Source organism: Bombina bombina, chromosome 1 (assembly GCF_027579735.1).
Source record: "Bombina bombina isolate aBomBom1 chromosome 1, aBomBom1.pri, whole genome shotgun sequence".
Lineage (NCBI taxonomy): Eukaryota > Metazoa > Chordata > Amphibia > Anura > Bombinatoridae > Bombina > Bombina bombina.
The window spans coordinates 287,328,020-287,350,016 of NC_069499.1; the positions used below are offsets into that span (position 1 = coordinate 287,328,020).

General features: G+C 37.2%; 1 protein-coding gene across 1 annotated transcript in view; it reads left to right on the top strand.

The window, feature by feature from the left end:
- Positions 1–2,333: 2,333 nt before the first annotated feature.
- The window catches only part of CFAP221 (cilia and flagella associated protein 221), a 453,572-nt gene continuing 433,908 nt past the window's right edge, over positions 2,334–21,997 (top strand). The window contains exon 1 of the mRNA XM_053698027.1: positions 2,334–2,560. The gene's annotated coding sequence lies outside the window, so the exon portion shown is untranslated. The remainder of the gene's footprint in view (positions 2,561–21,997) is intronic.

Here is a 21,997-nt window from a genome sequence, read left to right on the forward strand (position 1 = left end):
ATACCTGATTTCTCATGAGCAACCTATGATTAACCCACCTAACCCCTCCCTTCTTTCTTTTCCTTTCTTTGACCCCCAACCCATCCCTGCTGCATGCAATGTACATACCTATTTTAATGTATATCTCAATTTACAACATTTAATCGCATTAAGTTATTCCTTAGTATTAAGACAATCTATGTTACATAATGTATTAATCCTGGTCTTAATGATTATAACATGGATATCTTCAAACCCAATTTATTGACTGGAATAGGAGAATATCCACCGACATTCCTCCATATGCTTACTCTTGAACTGAATCTCTTCTGACAAAGAGAGATTTGCCCACCACAACTCAACAATGTTCTGCTCCAACCCAGTCACATATATATCAATTGTATAATGTTTAATACCTATGTACCACATTATCTTTAAATAAAGTTTAAAAAGTAAAAAAAAAAATTGGATTTACACTTTGCCCAAAAAAGTTATAAGGGCTCAAAGATATGCGATCTCAGGTGTTAGAGGGGACAAAAAGCTGCAAAAGTACTATAACATAGAGATACATACAGATACATTGTTAAAGATGTATTTGTATGTATATAGATATGATAAACTATGTGATTACGGTAAATATTTCACATTCCAATGTTCTGCACATAGCACAATATGTTCTGTGTATTTTTAAATAGATTTTCCTATATATAAATCACTACCTATATACTGTATAATCATCTATATATATATATATATAGGTATAAATATATTTGTTTAAAAAACCATGATATATGTAGAAATATTTATTTATGAATAAATAGAACATATTCCGTTATGTTAAGAACATTTTCATGTTAGGTTAGCGCAATTGTGAAAATGCTATAGTGTTTGCGCGAGAGATTGGGTGTTAGTTTTTTTCCCTCTATGGGGAATGCGGAAAAGCAATCACAATTTTCGTAATTTCGACTTTAACCCTTTGAGTGCTAATGACGGCTCTGAGCCGTCAGTTTCCCACTCTGGTGCTAATGACGGCTCAGAGCCGTCACTAGCACTCTCCCACCTTGAGGGAGATCTGGGGGCTCCCACCCGCTCCTACCCCGGCGATCATGCCTGTAGAGTGACAGGCATCGTTGGGGCTTCCCGTTTTGCGTGGTGACGTCACGCGCAATAACGTGATGACGTCACTGCGTAACTTTATTTATACTAAACAATGTTAAGTATAGGAGCAGGGGGCATGCTGCTTAGAAGCCTGTATCTTTCCAACAGTGTAAGTCTTGGGGGTCTAATAATAAAAAAAAAAGTTAAAAAATGTTTGTTCAAAAAATAAAAAAAAATTAAAAAAATTTTTAGCACCCATGTGGGAAAGTGCTTAGCACTCAAAGGGTTAAGCAAGATTTGGGTTACCGCAGGAGAAAAAAAAAGTTTACTTTCAACTTGTAATACCAGTGCAACCCGGCAAAAATGAAAATCCTTGCGGAGTTTTCGCTATAGCAAAAACGCTAAATACTGCTCCACTTGTAGTCTAGCCCTATATAAGTGATTTAAACTTTTTTTTTTCATAAACATTCATAAATATTTAATTATTCATAAATGTATCATACCAGCATTTAATTCGGTCCTTTGTTCTCTTTATGACTATTCTTCTACTGGTGACCTAGCTGAATTACTTGAGGTGTGCTCCCAGCCCCCCCAAAAGCCCACGTTATTTATGCTGGGCCCACAGGGGTGCAAAATGTAAGTCTCGCCTAGAATGCACCTTAGGCTGGCCCTGTTAAAACCCCACAAAAAAAGCCATGTGAGTCGGTGACACTTCATGTGCCTCTTGGGGTTCTAAAATAGACCATAGAATTGTCTAATTCTCTTTAATCAGAATTAAAAAATAACATAATTTCCACACTTCCTTTTTTTAACTTTTATTTTTAAAACAGTTGACACTAATTGATTCTGAGCTTTTCTTTTTTTTGAGGGGAGTTCACTGTCACATATCACATCCTTCCTGATAAATCATCAGAAACTGTTTAATTTCCATTATCACATCCTTCCTGAGAAATCATCAGAAACAGTATAATTTCCACTATCACACTGGACTCACTGTCCGACCTCTTGTACCCCTATTCAGTGTGACGGAGCTCTATTAGCTCGGGTGGATAGTAATGAGATTGAGAGTAGATCAGTTTATGATGAGACACCGTGACCAGACAGCTTGAATTCCGCAACACGCATGCGCATCTCTCATGGCTTTATTAGACATGGTTGGACGGGAAGAACCAAAGTAAAACGAGCTCCCCTAGAGCCAAAAATGGAACAATCCGGTCTGTAACCTGTCACCGTGACAACGCGTCCACAGAGGAAAGGTCAGGTGGGGAAGTAGAGACAGACATATAAAGTAAACTGTTTAAAATACAGGGTTAAAAATACGTGTAAAATTGTAGGGAAACAAGAAAAAGAGTCGGTGAAACTTAGAGAGACTGATGAACAAAGGGAGACAAGAGACAGGAAAGTCATAGACACTATAAGTTAAAGAGGAGAATGGAACCAGCTGCTCGAGACAAGTACAATAACCTGTGACCTGAACCACTTGGTGATTATCAGATATAATGTAACGTCTGAATTAATGCTAAAAATGTAAAGCACCGAGTAGTCGCATAACCAAAATATCCTTCTTCTGTTTTTGATAGTGTGTATTGTAGTGGTGTCACATTTCTATGTCTGTCTGAAGGTAAAGTTGCTTCATGGATCTTATTTTCTTGGGGCTTACTGCAACTTTCTAAACAAATCTGGACTGAGATCTGCACCTTGCTTTACAAGTCTACATGCTTTATTTCTGCCATTCTAAAGGCTTGATTCACATTTTAAGTTGTTTCACATTCCCTAAAATTGCTTATTTTGATAGCAGGTGGAAGTGATCAGGGAAGATTTAAAATAAAGCCTAATGTTTATCCTATTGGATTGTTTCATAGGACAGCTATGTTATTAAATTCGGTTATTTAGATTTTATGGGCCTTCATTACATAGTTTATTAAAATGTAAACTTGCCCCACATGGCCTATAACTACTGTTTTTGTAACTGGACAAATTGCCCACCTCTGCTAGACGTGTGTAATAAATCACTGGCTGTAAGTGGCATCTGCATAATATTTGGGTGCCCTTCTGTCTGGAACAAGATTTCAAAACCCTAAGCAGTTTTTATTTGTTTTTAAGCCTTGCAGATCTGTGCTATATTTGTCAAAGCTTTGATAAACTCTCCAGATTGCTTGGATTATCATAACTGAATTGCATTGCTCTCATGATGTAATTAGATAATATTTATATGCAATGTTTGGTGGAAATTGTGTTTTCCTAGATCTGTTCTCACATATGACTGTACCAAGACGATAAGGAAGTTGGTTTCTTATTCAAGCTGTTTCTTATTTGTTGTATTTGGTTTCTTATTCAATTTTTTTTTGTCAGACTGCTTTAAATTGATTTTAAAATTAAAATACAGGTTTTATTTAAAGTCAATGTCAATTTTCAGCAACGAGTGCCCGATTTTTAAAAATACTTTTAAAAACGGGCACTTTCATTGCTGAAAATTTACATTTCACTGGATTTGTAGAAATACTTACCTTTTTACTTCTGCAAAGCCGGATCGTTGATCCCCTGCCTTCTTCTTCCTGCTGTACAACCACAGCAATGACGAAACTGGCTTCCTCCAATCACAGCCGGGCATCACGAGATGGACGCTCTGGGGTGCAAGCCATGATTGCAGGAAGCCGGTTTTGTCATTTCTGACGTCAGTACAGAGGAACTGAGGCTGGGATTGGCGATCTGGCTTTGCAGAAGTAAAAGTTAAGTATTTCTACAAATCCTGGTGCAATGTAAATTTTCATCAATGAAAGTGCCCCTGTTTTTAAAAGTATCTTTAAAAACCGGGCACTCATTGCTTTAAATACAAATTTGAGTCATATAATGTAGTTACAGAGATAAATTCCATTTATACAATCATTGGCATCAATACAAATATTACAATTTTGAATAAGTAACTTATATTTACAAATGGCTAATGACCATTGGGCCACTGATTTCACTATGAATATACGTAGAGTAGATCCCCCTCCATGACATGAAATTGTTTTTGCCTGGCCCAATGGTGTTTTGGGCATAGGAATTGATGCTAACTCTGGCATAGGTTCTGTAATTCACAAGTTTAAATAAATAACTGATATTTTAAAAGTGTTAATGACCATTGGGCCACTGAGTTTACTATGAATATACATAGGGATGATGCCACCCCAAAACATGGAATTGTTTTTATCCTGGGCCAATGGTGTTTTAGGCACAGAAATTGATGCCAATACTGGCATAGTTGCTATAATTTACAATTTTGAATAAGTAGCTGATATTTTCAAAGGGGTAATGACCATTGGGCCACTGATTTCACTATGAATATATGTAAATCCCCCTACATGAGTAATAATTATTTTTAGCCTGGCCAATTGGGGTTTTAGACACAGAAATTAAAACACTGGCATAGGTGTTTGACCCATTGCAATCTGTATTTCGTCCCCATCACTCCACAGAGACAGCAATTGTTAAAGTTACCAACGACCTACTTACAGCAAAATCAAAAGGCCACTTCTCTCTGATTATCCTCCTTGATCTGTCCGCAGCCTTTGACACTGTTGACCACCCTCTCTTGCTCCAAACCCTCCAATCCTTCGGCATATGTGACACAGCCCTCTCGTGGCTCTCTTCCTACCTGTCAAACCGTACCTTTAGTGTAGCCTTCTCTGGGGCCTCCTCTGCCCCATCACCACTTTCTGTTGGAGTACCGCAAGGCTCTGTCCTCGGCCCCCCTCTATTCTCAATCTACACGTCATCACTAGGTTCCCTAATAAAGTCCCACGGTTTACAATATCATTTGTATGCCGATGACACCCAAATCTACTTCTCTGCACCAGACCTTTCTCCTTCCTTGCTAACCCGTGTCACTAACTGTCTTTCTCACATCTCCAACTGGATGTCCTCTCACTACCTCAAGCTAAATCTCTCCAAAACTGAGCTCCTTATATTCCCCCCCCTTCTTCTAAACTCTCCACCCCCAATCTCTCTATAACTGCCGACAACTCCATCATTACCCCTACCCCGCATGCCCGATGTCTCGGGGTCACATTTGACTCAGATCTTACTTTCACTCCTCACATTCAGTCATTAGCTAAAGCCTGCCGCTTCCACCTTAAACACATCTCTAAAATTAGACACTTCCTTACACAAGACACAACTAAGATTACTGCAACTCTGTCCTCTGGTCTCCCCACCTACCGCCTAGCTCCTTTACAATCCATGAATGCCTCTGCCAGACTCATCTTCCTTACACGTCGCTCTTCATCTGCTGCACCTCTCTGCTAATCTCTTCACTGGCTTCCTCTTGCCTCTAGGATCAAACACAAAATTCTCATTCTGACATACAAAGCCCTCAACTGCACTGCTCCCCCCTATATCTCAGACCTTGTCTCCAGATACTCTCCCTCCCGTCCCCTTCGATCTGCTCACAACCTCCTACTCTCCTCCTCTCTTGTCACCTCATCACACTCCCGTTTACAGGACTTCTCCAGACTGGCTCCCATCTTGTGGAACTCTCTGCCTCGCTCCACAAGACTCTCTTCTAGTTTTAAAAGCTTCAAGTGCTCCCTAAAGACTATACTGTTCAGGGATGCATACAACCTACGCTAACCTTTCTTTATACCAGTTCCTCTCCTCCATTGCTATCCCCTGAACCCCCTTAGCATGTAAGCCTAAGAGTCCAGCTGTTTGTTAATCACCTTCTCAAGAGCTGACTACAACAGTGCAACTCTTGGCAGGGCCCTCTACCCATTTGATCCCTATAATTGTTTTGTTGTACGCCGTCTTTGTTAATAATAATAATAGGTGCTGTAATTCATAAAAACAATTTTATCTCATGGTGGGGGAATCTACCATGCATATATTCATAGTGAAAACAGTGGCCCAATGGTCATTAACCCTTTTAAAATATCAATTACAGCACCTAAGCCAGAGTTGGCATCAATTTCTGTTCCTAAAATACCATTAGGCCAGGCTAAAAGCAATTCCATTTCATGGAGGGGGGTCTACCCTATGAATATTCATAGTGAAATCAGAGGCCCAATGGTCGTTAAACCTTTGATTTATTCAAACTTGTAAATTATAGCACCTATGCCATAGTTGGCATCAATGTATGTGCCCAAAACACCATTGGGCCAGGCTAAAAACAATTTCATGTCGGGGATCTACCCTACGTATATTCATAGTGAAATCAGAATCAGTGGGCCAATGGCCACTAACCTTTTGAAAATATCAGTTACTTATTCAACAATCGGAATTACAGCATCTATGCCAGTGTTAGCATCAATTTATGTGTTCCTAAACACCATTGGGCCAGGCTAAAAACAATTCTATGTCATGGAGGGGGATCTACCCTATGTATATTCATAGTGAAATCAGTGACCCCATGGTCATTAACCCTTTGTAAATTGATGCCAATGTGTGCCCTTTGTTTTCAGTTTGTATATACAATAATTATATAAAGGGAATTCACCTCTGTGTAACTACATTATACAGTGGGGCAAAAAAGTATTTAGTCAGCCACCAATTGTGCAAGTTCTCCCACTTAAGAAGATGAGAGAGGCCTGTAATTTTCATCATAGGTATACCTCAACTATGAGAGACAAAATGTGGAAACAAATCCAGACAATCACATTGTCTGATTTGGAAAGAATTTATTTGCATATTATGGTGGAAAATAAGTATTTGGTCATCTACAAACAAGCAAGATTTCTGGCTCTCACAGACCTGTATCTTCTTCTTTAAGAGGCTCCTCTGTCCTTCACTCATTACCTCTATTAATGGCACCTGTTTGAACTTATCAGTATAAAAGACACCTGTCCACAACCTCAAACAGTCACACTCCAAACTCTACTATGGTGAAGACCAAAGAGCTGTCAAAGGACACCAGAAACCAGAAAAAATGTAGACCTGCACCAGGCTGGGAAGACTGAATATGCAATAGGCAAGCAGCTTGGTGAAAAGAAATCAACTGTGGGAGCAATAATTAGAAAATGGAAGACATACAAGACCACTGATAATCTCCCTCGATCTGGGTCTCCATGCAAGATCTCACCCCGTGGGGTCAAAATGATCTCAAGAACGGTGAGCAAACATCCCAGAACCAAACGGGGGGACCTAGTGAATGACCTGCAGAGATCTGGGACTAACGTAACAAAGGCTACCATCAGTAACACACTACGCCGCCAGGCACTCAGATCCGGCAGTGCCAGATGTGTCCCCCGGCTTAAGCCAGTACATGTCCGGGCCCATCTGAAGTATGCTAGAGAGCATTTGGATGATCCAGAAGCGGATTGGGAGAATGTCATATGGTCAGATAAAACCAAAGTAGAACTGTTTGGTAGAAACACAACTCGTCGTGTTTGGAGGAGAGAAAATGCTGAGTTGCCACCAAAGAACACCATACCTACTGTGAAGCATGGGGGTGGCAAAATCATGCTTTGGGGCTGTTTCTCTGAAAAGGGAACAGGACAACTGAGCAGTGTACATGAAAGAATGAATGGGGCCATGTATCGTGAGATTTTGAGTGCAAACCTCCTTCCATCAGCAAGGGCATTGAAGATGAAACGTGGCTGGGTCATTCAGCATGATAATGATCCTAAACACACCGCCCGGGCAATGAAGGAGTGGCTTCGTAAGAAGCATTTCAAGGACCTGGAGTGGCCTAGCCAGTCTCCAGATCTCAACCCCATAGAATACCTTTGGAGGGAGTTGAAAGTCCATGTTGCCCAGCGTCAGCCCCAAAACATCACTGCTCTAGAGGAGATCTGCATGCAGGAATGGGCCAACATACCAGCAACAGTGTGTGACAACCTTTTGAAGACTTACAGAAAACATTTGTTATATATCCTTTGTTGGCAATGACAGAGGTCAAAGTATTGAGATCAACTTTTGATATTGACCAAATACTTATTTTCCACCATAAATAAATTCTTTCCAAATCAGACAATGTGATTGTCTGAATTTGTTTCCACATTTTGTCTCTCATAGTTGAGGTATACCTATGATGAAAATTACAGGCCTCTCTCATCTTCTTAAGTGGGAGAACTTGCACAATTGGTGGCTGACTAAATATTTTTTTGCCCCACTGTATGTATCATATTTTTATTTACATAAAACCTTTATTTTAATTTTAAACTCAATTTAAAGCAGCCTGACAAAAAAAATTGGGTAAGAAACCAACTTCCTTGTCGTTGTACAAAGCAATATATAATTTAAAGCTATGTGTAATGTCCACTGGAAATTAAATTGCGTTGACATTTTATTCTCATTATAGAGCCTCTGTGCTTCAGAATGTCACCACTTATGTGCATGGGTTTTATCCTAAATAGCACTTGTCACGTGACTTATTTTAAAGGGACATTTTTATTGACACATGTAATGTGCATTTTTTGTAAAATCTATTTACTGTACTGGGGGAAAAAAAACTATGCCAGAGTTGAATGGAAAAATGCTCACTGGAGTACACTCCATAAAGCTTTTTGCTTGCATTGCAAGCCTATGGTTGATATGTTGTGTGTGCGGTAGCATAATGCACACTACATTATTCATATCGCATAGCGCAGGTGCTTTATTTTCCTCTGATACAGCATTTCTAGAAAGCACTAAAATTCAAATCAGATAATGCTCGAATGCTAAGCTGATGTAGTACAAATATTCTGCTCAAGTAGTGGAGTTTTTCATTTCAATCTTTGCTATACACTTCTTATGTATCACATATAAGACTTAAAGGGTCATACTAGTAGAAAAATGTCATGCTCTAATTAGTTAGAGTACGTAATATTAAAGGGACATGAAACCCACAATTATTCTTTCATAATTCAGACAGAGAATACAATTTTAAGCAACTTTCCATTTTACTTCTATTATCTAATTTTCTTGCCAAATGCATTGGGTGAGCTAATAACATGAAGGATATATGTGTATAGCAACCAATTAGCAGCTCCTGAGTCTACCTGGGTATCCTTTGCAACAAAGGATATCAAGAGAAAAACAAAAAACAAATTAGATAATAGAAGTAAACTAGAAAGTGGTTTAACATCACATGCTCTAGCTGAATCATGAATCTGAGTTTCATGTCCCTTTAAGACTATAAACCCTACACTACTGTATGTATACAGATTGGGACCTGCAGAGCACTTATGTTGTGCTCAATGTGTAATTTAAATGTGTGTATGTATGTGTATATGTATATGTGTGTGTGTATGTGTGTGTGTGTATGTATATATATATATATATATATATATATATATATATATATATATATATATATATATATATATATATATATATATATATATATATATATATAGTAAAGAAAAAATGTTACACAACCAGCTCCAATCCATAGTTATAATGTAGGAGATGCAAGTTAGTGAATAAAGAAAAGGAGCGCATACACTGTCGCTAAAACGCTATAAGTTACAATGTTCCATGAACTGAGCCATATATATATAGTGCAGCCTGAAGTCACAGAGAGACCATAACAATACCAAAGGACGGTTACTCACCACCCCAGGTAGAAGGGACAGTCTGACAAGCAGGAGATGGCCAATGCATTCCATGCAGTTTTGGACATATGTCAAAAAATTTTTCATCATATACCAATGGAAAAACTTATCAACTAGATACATGTGTTAACTGCAGGTCCAAATACGCAGTATACATGATCTGGTGTACATGCAATAAGAAACAATATATTGGGTGTACAATTCGAGAGGTCAGAGAGAGAATTAGGCAACACCTCTCTGACATTAAAAGGAAAGATGAATGTTCTGAATTAGCGAACCATTTCATTCGGGAACACAACAGTGACAATAGAACACTGAAATGGATGGTTATTGAATCTGTCAGATTGCCCAAACGTGGGGGCAACATTGGTAAATTACTCCTGAAACGTGAGGCATTCTGGATTTTCCATTTAGACACCAGAATCCCTAAGGGATACAACTCAATTTTTGATCTAATCAATTTTTGGGAATAAGGTTTTCTATCACAGCATTGCAACCATTGCAATGTAGTGTTACTGACATTTACCTGACTGTGAACTTTGAACCTCTATCAAATGAATGTAGTTGTATAAATATTTCTATATGTCAATTGACTTTCAATGGCTTTATAAGTATGAAAGTGTAGTGATATTTATAATGGTATATTTCCACAACCATGTATTTTAAGTTATTACAGCTTTAAGCTCATAAAGTTGAGCGCAAATCAATTTATTGGATTTAGTGCTCTTATATATTATATACATTGTGGTAGGATTGTCACCTCCTTTTACTAAACATCTAATACATCTCATATCCATTTTTTACTTTCATTGTGGTAAATACATATGACCTTAAAACTAAAACTTTACCTACAAGATATATAGTTGTTTGGTCTCTTTCAACAATATAATTTATCTATTTACCTTTTCAGCAACATATGTCTTTGCACTATAGAAAGCATTGCCACCTGATAAGAAAGTGCGACTAACTATTAAATGCACTTCCATTTTTTGCTGTTATTCAATCTGACATGATAGTCATTGTTCAGTTATTTAATATTGAATTAATTCCACCTTAAATGTCTAGCTACAGGTACATCCAGGTAACTTTAGTCACATGTTTGATTCAACCAATAAGTGAAAGGCAAGCACTATTTATTTTAGCCATTTTTACCTGAGAGTATGCTTATGATTAAGGCTGCACAAGCTGAAACATGTAAGGCATACTTTCTAGCTTTGCATTCTTTCTGAACTTATTTTAATGTACTGTATATGGAATAAAGATCGTTTTTATTATTCACTCTGGGAGAAGTGCCGGCTTTTTCTTTCTGCAATTCAAGTTTTATATATATATATATACACACACAGAGAGAAATGCACTCACAGGAACGAACAACCAGCTCAATACCATTGTTAGCCTGTTCTATGGCGATTTACCACCTGGGTGCAACTTCTTTTAGCCCAGCAATGCTTTTCACAGAGTAGAACTCTCCTGTAGTATATCAGTCTGATCCCGCCTGGGTGCAAAGTAGTTGCACCCAGGTGGTAAATCGCCATAGAACAGGCTAACAATGGTATTGAGCTGGTTGTTCGTTCCTGTGAGTGCATTTCTCTCTGTGTGTGTGTATATATATATATATATATATATATATATGTGTTTAAAATCTGTAATCAAAATGTTACAAGTCTCCTAGCACTACCAAAGTGCTATATGCGCAATCTGGACCTTACAGCTGTCCAGTAAGCTAGCTCCTCGATATGCTTTAAGTATTATTAGTGTGTCCTCCGTGTGAAACCTCTTGTACTGTGGGATTTCACTAAAAAGGTGCTTGATCACTAATCTCAATGTGGTGTTAAAGGAGTGATCATATAGGTGCACCCAAGAACCTAAAACCCGTGTAACAAGATTCTAGGAACAAGGGATATATGCAGCCAGATTCCCATATAACAAACCACAAAACCGAGATATAATTGTAAAAGCACATGTATTAAAAGCATACAATTAAAATCACAACGCGTTTCTCAGTGTTACACTGTTTCCTCAGGTGAATAAATATACTGTACAATGTTAGATATCGAGCTTTAAAGACCGCTGGCGTCCTCAAATAGTTATTTACGCATCCTACAACCAACTGGGGAGGCCGCGGTGTACATATTTCATTAAGAACCAATACTGATTGAACATTCATAAACCATTTAAAATATCTTACACTAGATATCTCAAAAAATATACATATACGCCAAAACAATGTCCTATAAAGGAAGAATAACGTGCCCTGTGTTACATATCCAACAGATATGACTTATCATATATAATGCTATAATCAGTGTTAACTTTTGTGCGATATCTAGTGAATATAAACCACATACTAAAGATATGATAAAGTACTAAAGATAAAAATATATAAATTTGTTTTATAATCAAGTGTATGATCTCTGTGCATTCAGACTTATATATAAACGTGCCTAATAATGTGAGCAGCAAATAATCCTTAAGAGAATCAACTGTCAAAAGCTGCCCTTATCAGTGTTCTCATTTAAACCAAATGGGGAAAGAGTTTTTAATTTCCATATCCAGAAAGTCTCTCGTTGTCTTAGTTTGGTGAATCTAATTGTTCTATAGGGATCATTTTAATGACATCTGTACAATCTGTATGTTCACTATCTATATGTCTAGGTATATTAAGTTTAATCAGTTTATGTTTTATATTATATTATATATATATATACTGTGTTCACCCCATCTTTTTTTGATAGGTCTACACGACCTTCCCACGTACTGTAAACCACAAATACATTGCACTAAACATATATATATGTCTAGGTGAGAATGGTTTCCGGTAACGGCGTCTGACCACGCTGTGACGCAGGTGCGCATGGAAGAGCGGAGGCGGTAGTGAACGGCTGAGCACGCCAGCAGCAAGCGGAGAGGAGAGTGGTGACAGCCCCAAGCAGTAATTACAGACAGCCGACTGACACTACGCCTCCAGCTCCTCACGGCCAGTATACACAGAAATTCGGAGGCAAGCAGGAAAGCAGCCTGGGTCTGACTGAACACGCACACCTACCTCTGTCCGTGGCCTCGAGATCTCTTGGCAGGAGTATCCAGTCTGAGAAATAGCCGGAGCAATTCGGAAGGGAGGCCGCACAAGCTAAGCAACATCATAGCTTGGACCGGTAAAACCTAACACAGGCCTAATAATGTCTATTGGCCACAGACAGTTTAATTAGTATATGCTTCGCACTAATAAGGAATATAAGGAGTATAAGCGGGGCCTTTTTTTTGGAACAAGCATTATGGTATAGCCCCTTGGCTTATGTATTTACAGACACAGGTATTTTAAGTCTGGTAGACCTTGGAGGGTGAAGAGAGTTTAATGGGGCACAAGCAGTAAAGTGTTGTATACTGATGGAGGTTAACAGCGGCTTGGTATGCCATTAATTTACAGAGTAAGTCCCTCTTAGAAGCTGCCAGTGAAGTTACCTGATTTTGCCTGCTCTTTGTGGAACAGTTTGCTAATACAGGCAACACGGTGCTGAGGAGCAGGGCCAGTCGCCAGTCTGGAGGAACAGGGGGGGGGTGAAGAGTGACAAATTAAGAGGGGGAAATAAGGAAAAGGATATTCTGCATATAATGCTACCCCCCTGGTGACATACCCTAGGTCTAAGTCCCCCACCCTGTCCCCAGTGAAGCAGCCCTGGGTAAAATAGTAATCTACCCCGCACAGATTTGGGGAAGCTGGAGTCAAGAGAAGTGTATTGGTCTGTTGGGAGGGTGAAGAAAATCCGCTATCTGGTGACTAGCATTAAAATTTTCTGGTCGTTTGTTGAAGGGCAAAGTAAAATTAAGGGAACTGTGTTTTGGCCTGCATATCTTCGGCACAGCTCTATATTATAAAAATTGAGTCTTTGCGGACTTAGTAATACTGCATCTGAAAATCAGGAAGTCCCTCACAGACCCTATACCTCACTGTTGTTTATAGTTGATGGACTCTGGTTTAAAAGGACTTGAACGCTGATATATGTGGTTATATTAAATATAATGCAGGTCTGATTAGCTAGTTGATGATATGCTTAAACAGTTCATTTCTGTATAGCAGGCTGCAGTGGAGATTGATGATAAGGTCTGCTCATTCAATATACATATAATTGTCTCAGACTTTTTGGCACATGCACTAATTGTATATAAGGCAAAGTGAAATTCACTCATATATTATTATTTTTTTTTTTTTTGAATTGCACAAATTTAAATTTAATTTAAGTTTGGTTATCCTAGGACATATAGATCTTAGGGGAATATTGTGGTATGTTGCACAGTTTATGATATAATCACGTTTTTACATTTTCTGTAGTTAAATTAGATATACCTCTATGGTACACATATGGAGAAATTTGTACACACAGTGAAAACAAAATCGCCAGTAATGGCTCCTAAAAAAGACAAAAAAAGCAAAGCCACTGTTTTGCAGGATAGTATATTGGAAGAGGGTAGTAGCTTTAAAATGGACACAGACTCACAAGCTTTGATAAAAGCCATATGCGTGGCAATGTCCCCACAATTCGACCAACTGCGCCAAGACGTTCTCACACTCACAAATGAAATACATGGATTCAATAGCAGAATAGAAGCAGCTGAACTGCGCATTTCAGATATCGAGGATAGATTGAATATAGTAGAACAAGATACAAGCCAGCATAAAACTTCATTAAAAAAACTGCAGGACAAGGTAGATAACCTAGAGGATAGAGCCAGAAGGAATAACCTGAGATTGGTAGGGGTCCCAGAAACACCAGAATATACCGACTTAAAAAAATTTATCGTAGAGAAATTACCCCTCCTGTTAGATTTACCAGATCCTAAACGACAGATAGTGATCGAAAGAGTGCACAGAATAGGGCAGGTAAGAACTAGAGCTGATGGTGCGCAGATACCCAGACAAGTGATAGTGAAACTGCTAAATTACCAAGATAAAGTAGATCTGTTGAATGCCTATCGCAAAAAGAAGGAAGTCTTGTTAGAAGGTGCTAAACTATTAATGTTTCAGGATTACTCGGTTGAAACAACAAATAGGCAGAAGGCCATGGCCCCTTTATGTACACGCATTATTAAAAAAGGTTTCGAAGCATTCTTATTGTATCCAGCTAGGATAAAGGTCCGTAAAAACAACACCTGGTTTATGTTAAATACATATCAAGAAGTTAACATGTTTTTAGAGGAGAATGAGTAAGAATGTGTTTGGTTCTTAAAGAAGATGAAATAATCAAATTCCTATAACAGTGATGATGCATATAATTGAAGATGCTTTTAACTATCAGTGTTGGTTTTTTTTTTTTTTTTTTTTTTCTGTTTTGTTGTTTTTTTTTTGTTTTTTGTTTTTTTCCCTCCTCTCCTTTCTCCTTTTTTTTTTTTTTTTTGGCATGCTTTTCCCCTGTCCCCCCCCCCCCTCCTCCGACAGTGAGAGTCGCATTAGGTCTATGGGACATCTATTATATTATGGAGCATAAAGTCAAAAGAGATTTAAAGTTTCCAGGTTAGTAGAATGACAGAGATTGTAAACATTAATCTGGTATCTTAGAATATCAGAGGCATAACAAACCCAATTAAAAGAAAAATGGTTATAAAAAACCTTAAAAAACTTAAATGCAATATTGCATTTTTACAGGAAACTTATGTAACCCAAAAGGAAGTAAATAAACTGAAAACAGATTGGGTGGGTGAAGTTATCGCTTCAGTTGGGACTACCAGAAAATGTGGGGTGGCTATTTTGCTACATAAAAATTTAAATTATAAGATCGCCCAGTTAGAGATAGATGTAGAGGGACGGTTCATTATAATGCAGATAGAGATAAAGGATCAAGTATATATATTGTGCAATATTTATGGACCCAACAATCAAAGCCCAGAATTTTGGGAAAAAATAAAAGCTAAATTGACACCATATATAGAAAGCAATTTGATAGTTGCTGGGGATTTTAATCTAGTCGCTCAACTCCCACTAGACAGATGGCCGCTTAAAGTGAGAGGCCTAGGTCGAGAGAAAAGCAATATCACTCGTTTTCGAAAATTCAGAAACACGTTAAATTTAAAGGATGTGTGGCGGATTCAGAATCCAGAGTCAAAAGCTTATACATGTAAGTCTAATACGTATAAATCACTATCACGGATAGATTATATATTAATAAATGAAAGGCTTGTTGGGATTGCTGAGGCAGATATAAATACGATTATTATATCAGATCATGCTCCAATATCATTATCTTTATCAATTGGTTCTGCTAGTAAAAATAGCCCCACATATCCTTTCCCAAAACATCTATACTCAAATCTCAAATTTCAGAATTGGTTAATAGAGGCCTGGAAAAAGTATGAATGTTTGAATAAGAATTCAGTCAAAAGCCCTGAGACATACTGGGAAGCCTCGAAGGCGGTTCTACGTGGCGAAATAAAAGCATATTTACATAAGTTATGGAAAAAAACTCAGCTCCGGGAGGGACAGCTAACAAATCGGTTATCAAATGCATATAACACATATTTACATACAGCCTCGCCATCTAATTGGCAGAGCTATGCTAAAGTAAAAAAATAAAGAGATATATTCCTCCAACAAAAAGCTGCTTACACGCTGGCCAGGGTCAATGCAAGATTATACAAGTATGGGGGAAAGATAGGTAAAAATTTAGCAAACTTAGTCAAACAAAATCGGGGTTCTAATTTCATATCTGCAATATCAGTTAATGGCAGTCGCTTAACACAGTCTAAGGACATAAGCGAAAAATTTCTAGAATATTATGCTCAAATTTTTTTATCCAAGGATATTAATGAGGACAATAAAAAAGCTTTTTGGGATACATGTAGGCTCCCGACATTGGATGAGAATGCATGCAAATCGATGTGCGAACCAATTAATAAAGAAGAAGTCACTCCGGCAATAAAAGGTAGCAAGCTTAATAAGGCCTCAGGTCCGGACACATTTCCGGCAGAATTTTATAAAATTCTTATACAGCAAATAACGGATCCTCTATGTGAACTGTTCAATGCATATTACCTGCAAGGACACCCCATCTCGAGTAATTTCAGTGCGTCCCTAATAGTGTTAATTTCAAAGAAGGGCAAGAATGCAGAAAATCTAGACTCCTATCGCCCTATATCCCTGCTCAATGCCGATTATAAATTATTAACAAGTATTTTTGCAGCTAGATTACAAAAAATTCTGGACAAACTTATCCATCCAGACCAAACTGGTTTTTTAAAGGGCAGATCTCTCTTTTCAAATTTAAGGAAACTATTACTAACAACAGAATATTATAACATTAGGAAGAAATCACATAAGGCTGATAGGGAGGACAAGGCTATCATTGCTCTTGACGCCGAAAAGGCATTTGATTCCATTGTTTGGGATCACTTATTTACCACAGTTGAACAGTTTGGAATTAGAGGTGCCTTCCTCTCCTTTATACAAGCACTATATCAGAAACCAAGGTCTGCCTTAATTGTGAATGGCAGGACTACAGAATGGTTTCAATTGGCGCGGGGTACCCGACAAGGGTGCCCACTCTCTCCATTACTTTTTAATCTCTGCATTGAACCCTTGGCTATAGTATTACGCAATTCCATTAAGGGGATTAGACTTGGGGAGACAGACATCCAAATCTCCCTATATGCAGACGATTTGCTTGTATTCCTTTCTAACACTAAGGAGAATGTACCTATATTACTGAGTCTATTGAAGGGATATGGTTCATTCTCAGGTTATACAATAAATGATAATAAATCAGAGATTATGTGGTTAAACAGGACCAGAGATTATCTGGGGGCATTGCCCTTTAAGGAGGTTAAAATGATAAAATATCTCGGTATTAATGTGTCAAACTGCCCGGAAGAGTGGTATCGAGTTAATATCGATGGCGTAATCAAGAAAATTTTAGAGGATATCTCTAGATGGACATCATTCACATTAACACTAGCTGCCAAAATAAATCTCATAAAAATTATCGCACTCGCTAAACTTCTGTATATAATGCAGAATATCCCACTTTTCTTACGAAAAGGAGATATAAACATGCTAAATTCGGCATTTAGGAGATTTTTATGGGGAAAAGCAAAGCATAAGTTATCGTTAAAAAGACTATTTCAACCAAAGGAAAACGCAGGCTTTGCCCTCCCCTCAATTTATAATTATAATCTGGCTTGTTTGATGAAGATAGTACCAGATTGGCTATTAGATATGGGTCAGCTAGCGCCTCAGGATGTTGAAAATGGCCTTCTTAAACCTCATACCTTAAAAGTTCTAATACATATGAGGCAAAAAGATTGGCCTCCTTTACTTAAAGAGATGTACACTCTTAAAAACCCTATCATAGCCTGGCAAAAATTATGCATGGCTGTGGGTGCCAATTTCCAGTGTTCTAGATATTTACCAATACAGAATAACCCACTTTTCCCCGCAGGCTCTGATACTGAAATTTTTAAGAGGTGGAAGATAGGGGGCCTAGTCTATTTTGTACAATGTATTGATGAAGATAGACAAGTTATACATTCATTTGGCTCTTTAAAAGAAAAATATAATCTCCCTAACCGTGATATGTTTGGTTATTTCCAAATTAGGCATTTTCTCAACAATACAGCACTCGAAGACTTTTATACAAACTGGGAAATTTTAACTAAAGCTCTGTCCCGTCGTCAGTTTGGCAAAGCTTCCATATCACAATGGTATAGCTTATTATTGCTTAAAGAAGGTGTATATAGCATGGAACGGCTCTGTGAAAGATGGTCATTAGACATCCCGCAAATAGAGCTTAAGACAATCCAAGAAAGTATTGATAGGGCTTGGTCAGCGACTCCTCTGTTATCCTGGCGCGAATCTCACCTCAGATTAATTAATAGGACTTATATCACTCCAGAGAAGCTAGGGAAGTGGAATAATACACAAAGATATGAATGTACACGTTGTCACTATCCAAATGCCAACTTGATTCACTGTATTTGGGAATGTCCCAAAGTCAAACAGTTTTGGGCAAAAGTCTCATTTTGGCTCTCAAAAATATTAAAGCTTAAAATCTCTCTGAAGGTGGAGGAAATTATCTTTTAAGGGAATATGACGGAAGAGAGCGAAACATAAAATTTATTAATTTTGTAATCTTATCTGCTAGAAACATTATTTTTTCCTCTTGGAAATCTAAGAGAAGCCCTATGTTCACCTCCCTTCTGAACATGTTAGACTCCAAATTAATATATGAACAATATGAGACGCAGATATCTTCCGAAAAAGAAATTGCCAACTTTTTCAGGAAATGGGGAGAATATATTCTCTCCAATACACTGGAAGTTCAAAGAAGTCTCATTGCTCCCTTTAAGCATTCTGAATGGATTCAGAATGCTGTATTGAGAGGGGAAATTAGTAGTGGTGTAATTACTTAATCTTTGATGGCCCCGGCCTCTCGGGGAGGGGGGGAGGGGGAATTGTTTTTTTTTATATATTTTTTTTTGTTTGTCTCGTTGTTTGTCTGTCTGGTTGTCTTTTTTTTTTTTTTTTTTCTCTTCCCAGTTTTGTTTTTGTAAAATTTGTTCTGGGTTATTGTATGTTAAAAAAGGAGAAAATGTTTTGAGGTACAGGCTTCTTAATTTTATTTACAACTTCTACTCCAAGAAGTATTATTGGACAAGGTTGCTGAACGCGGTAAAAGCATTTTGTACAGCTTTTGTTTTATAAGCGGTTGTTTATATTATCTATCATGAAGTATGTACCCTTTTTAATGTATCACTTTATAGTTGCATTTGTGAAACTTGTTCCTCATCACAATAAAATAAGAATATAAAAAAAAAACTATATGTCTAGGTATATTAAGTTTAATCAGTTTATGTTTTATATTATATTATATATATATACTGTGTTCACCCCATCTTTTTTTGATAGGTCTACACGACCTTCCCACGTACTGTAAACCACAAATACATTGCACTAAACATATAACAAAAGTGGAATCACATGTGAAATGCATATTAATCATAAACTTTTCTCCTGTGGAATGAGATGTAAATTCATTAGTTTTTCCTGGAACATAATTACACATCCCACACAGTTTCTTTCCACATTTGAATGTACCAAATGGTTTCAATTTAAAACTAGTGTTACCCTCTGATGTATCTTCACTATATTCCAACATTGAACACACTCTAGGTTTTAATGCAGTAAGGTACTATCTAGATCAGGATCCATACTTACCTGATAAACAGAATGATTTCTTGATTAACTCTATTTTATTTGTGCTACAGCACAATTATTTTGTTTATCAGGAGGAATATTTCTGCAAGTCAAAGGGACTGCTATGGGCACCAGGTTCGCCCCAAGTTTTGCCAACCTGTTTATGGGTTACTTTAAGGAGAAATATATTTTTTCCTCAGAGTTTGGGGCGAACCTGGTGTTAAATGGACGCTTTATTGACGACTTGATCTTTTTATGGGAAGGGGATATTGTGAGAGCTAATAAATTTATTGAACATCTTAACCATAATGACATGGGTATAAAGTATACCTCTAAGATCGACCATGAAAGTATAGAATTCCTAGATCTTATGCTCTATTGGGGAAGTGAAGGTAAAGTAGCTACTAGGACATTTTTCAAAGGGGTTGATACCTATAGTTACCTATTATATAAAAGCAATCATAATCTACCATGGAAACATATACTTTTTAACCAATTTTGTAGAATAAGGAGGAACTGTTCTGATATCAGGGAGTTTGAAAAACAAGCCCTGATCCGAAAAGAGAGATTTATGGAAAGGGGATACCCAGAGGAGTTGATCAGTGAAGGGTATAGAAAACAAAAATAAAAGATATAAGTTATCTTTTAACTACAAGAAACAATCGAAAACTTTTACTGGTAAAAAAAACTATAAATAATTTGGAGATGAATGAAACCAAAAGTATAAAAGATGGAAGAAATGCTATACGTTTCATTACTGGTTATAATGGCAACCATCGAATAATTAAAGATATTTTAAAGAAATATTGGTTTATTCTAAAAGGTGACTCAACCCTAAAAAAATCTAATAGGCAGTGGTCCACTATGTACCTTCAGAAGAGCTCCTACTTTGAAAAACAAACTAGCCCCTAGCAAAATTCTAACGAAAGAGAGAATTTTAGACAGATAAAAACTAGGTCACAAAGTGATATAAACAAGAATAAAATAGAGGGTAACACTAGTTTTAAATTGAAACCATTTGGTACATTCAAATATGGAAAGAAACTGTGTGGGATGTGTAATTATGTTCCAGGAAAAACTAATGAATTTACATCTCATTCCACAGGAGAAAAGTTTATGATTAATATGCATTTCACATGTGATTACACTTTTGTTATATATTTACTGCAATGTATTTGTGGTTTACAGTACGTGGGAAGGTCGTGTAGACCTATGAAAAAAAGTTGGGGCGAACACAGTAGAAATATAAAACATAAACTGATTAAACTAAATATACCTAGACATATAGTTAGTGAACATTCAGATTGTACAGATGTCATTGAAATGATCCCTATAGAACAAATTCCAGATACCTGGGGAGTAAATAGATTCACCAAACTAAGACAACGAGAGACTTTCTGGATATGGAAATTAAAAACTCTTTCCCCATTTGGTTTAAATGATAACATTGATATGGCAGCTTTTGACAGTTGAGTCTCTTAAGGATTATTTGCTGCTCACATTATTAGGCACGTATATATATAAGTCTGAAAACACAGAGATCATACACTTGATTATAAAATAAATTTATATATTTTTATCTTTAGTACTTTATCATATCTTTAGTATGTGGTTTATATTCACTAGATATCGCACAAAAGTTAACACTGATTATAGCATTATATATGATAAGTCATATCTGTTGGATATGTAACACAGGGCATGTTATTCTTCCTTTATACAAGAAAGATAATTAATAATTTTATTACAACACATATTGCACGTTGGTAAACAGATTTTTGATAAAAGATCATTGTTTTACTTTGTAAGAGGGTTGTATCACTGATCTGTCATGTATTTATAGGACATTGTTTTGGCGTATATGTATATTTTTTTAGATATCTAGTGTAAGATATTTGTAATGGTTTACGAATGTTCAATCAGTGTTGGTTCTTAATGAAATATGTACACCGCGGCCTCCCCAGTTGGTTGTAGGATGCGTAATCCATCCCCTAATGCTTTGGACCTATTGTAGATCAGAGACAGAGGAGGTGTGTCATTTGACACGCGCATGCGCAATAACGATTTGAGGACGCCAGCGGTTTTTAAAGCTCGATATGTAACATTGTATATTTATTCACCTGAGGAAACAGTGTAACACTGAGAAACGCGTTGTGATTTTAATTGTATGCTTTTAATACATGTGCTTTTACAATTATATCTCGGTTTTGTGGTTTGTTATATGGGA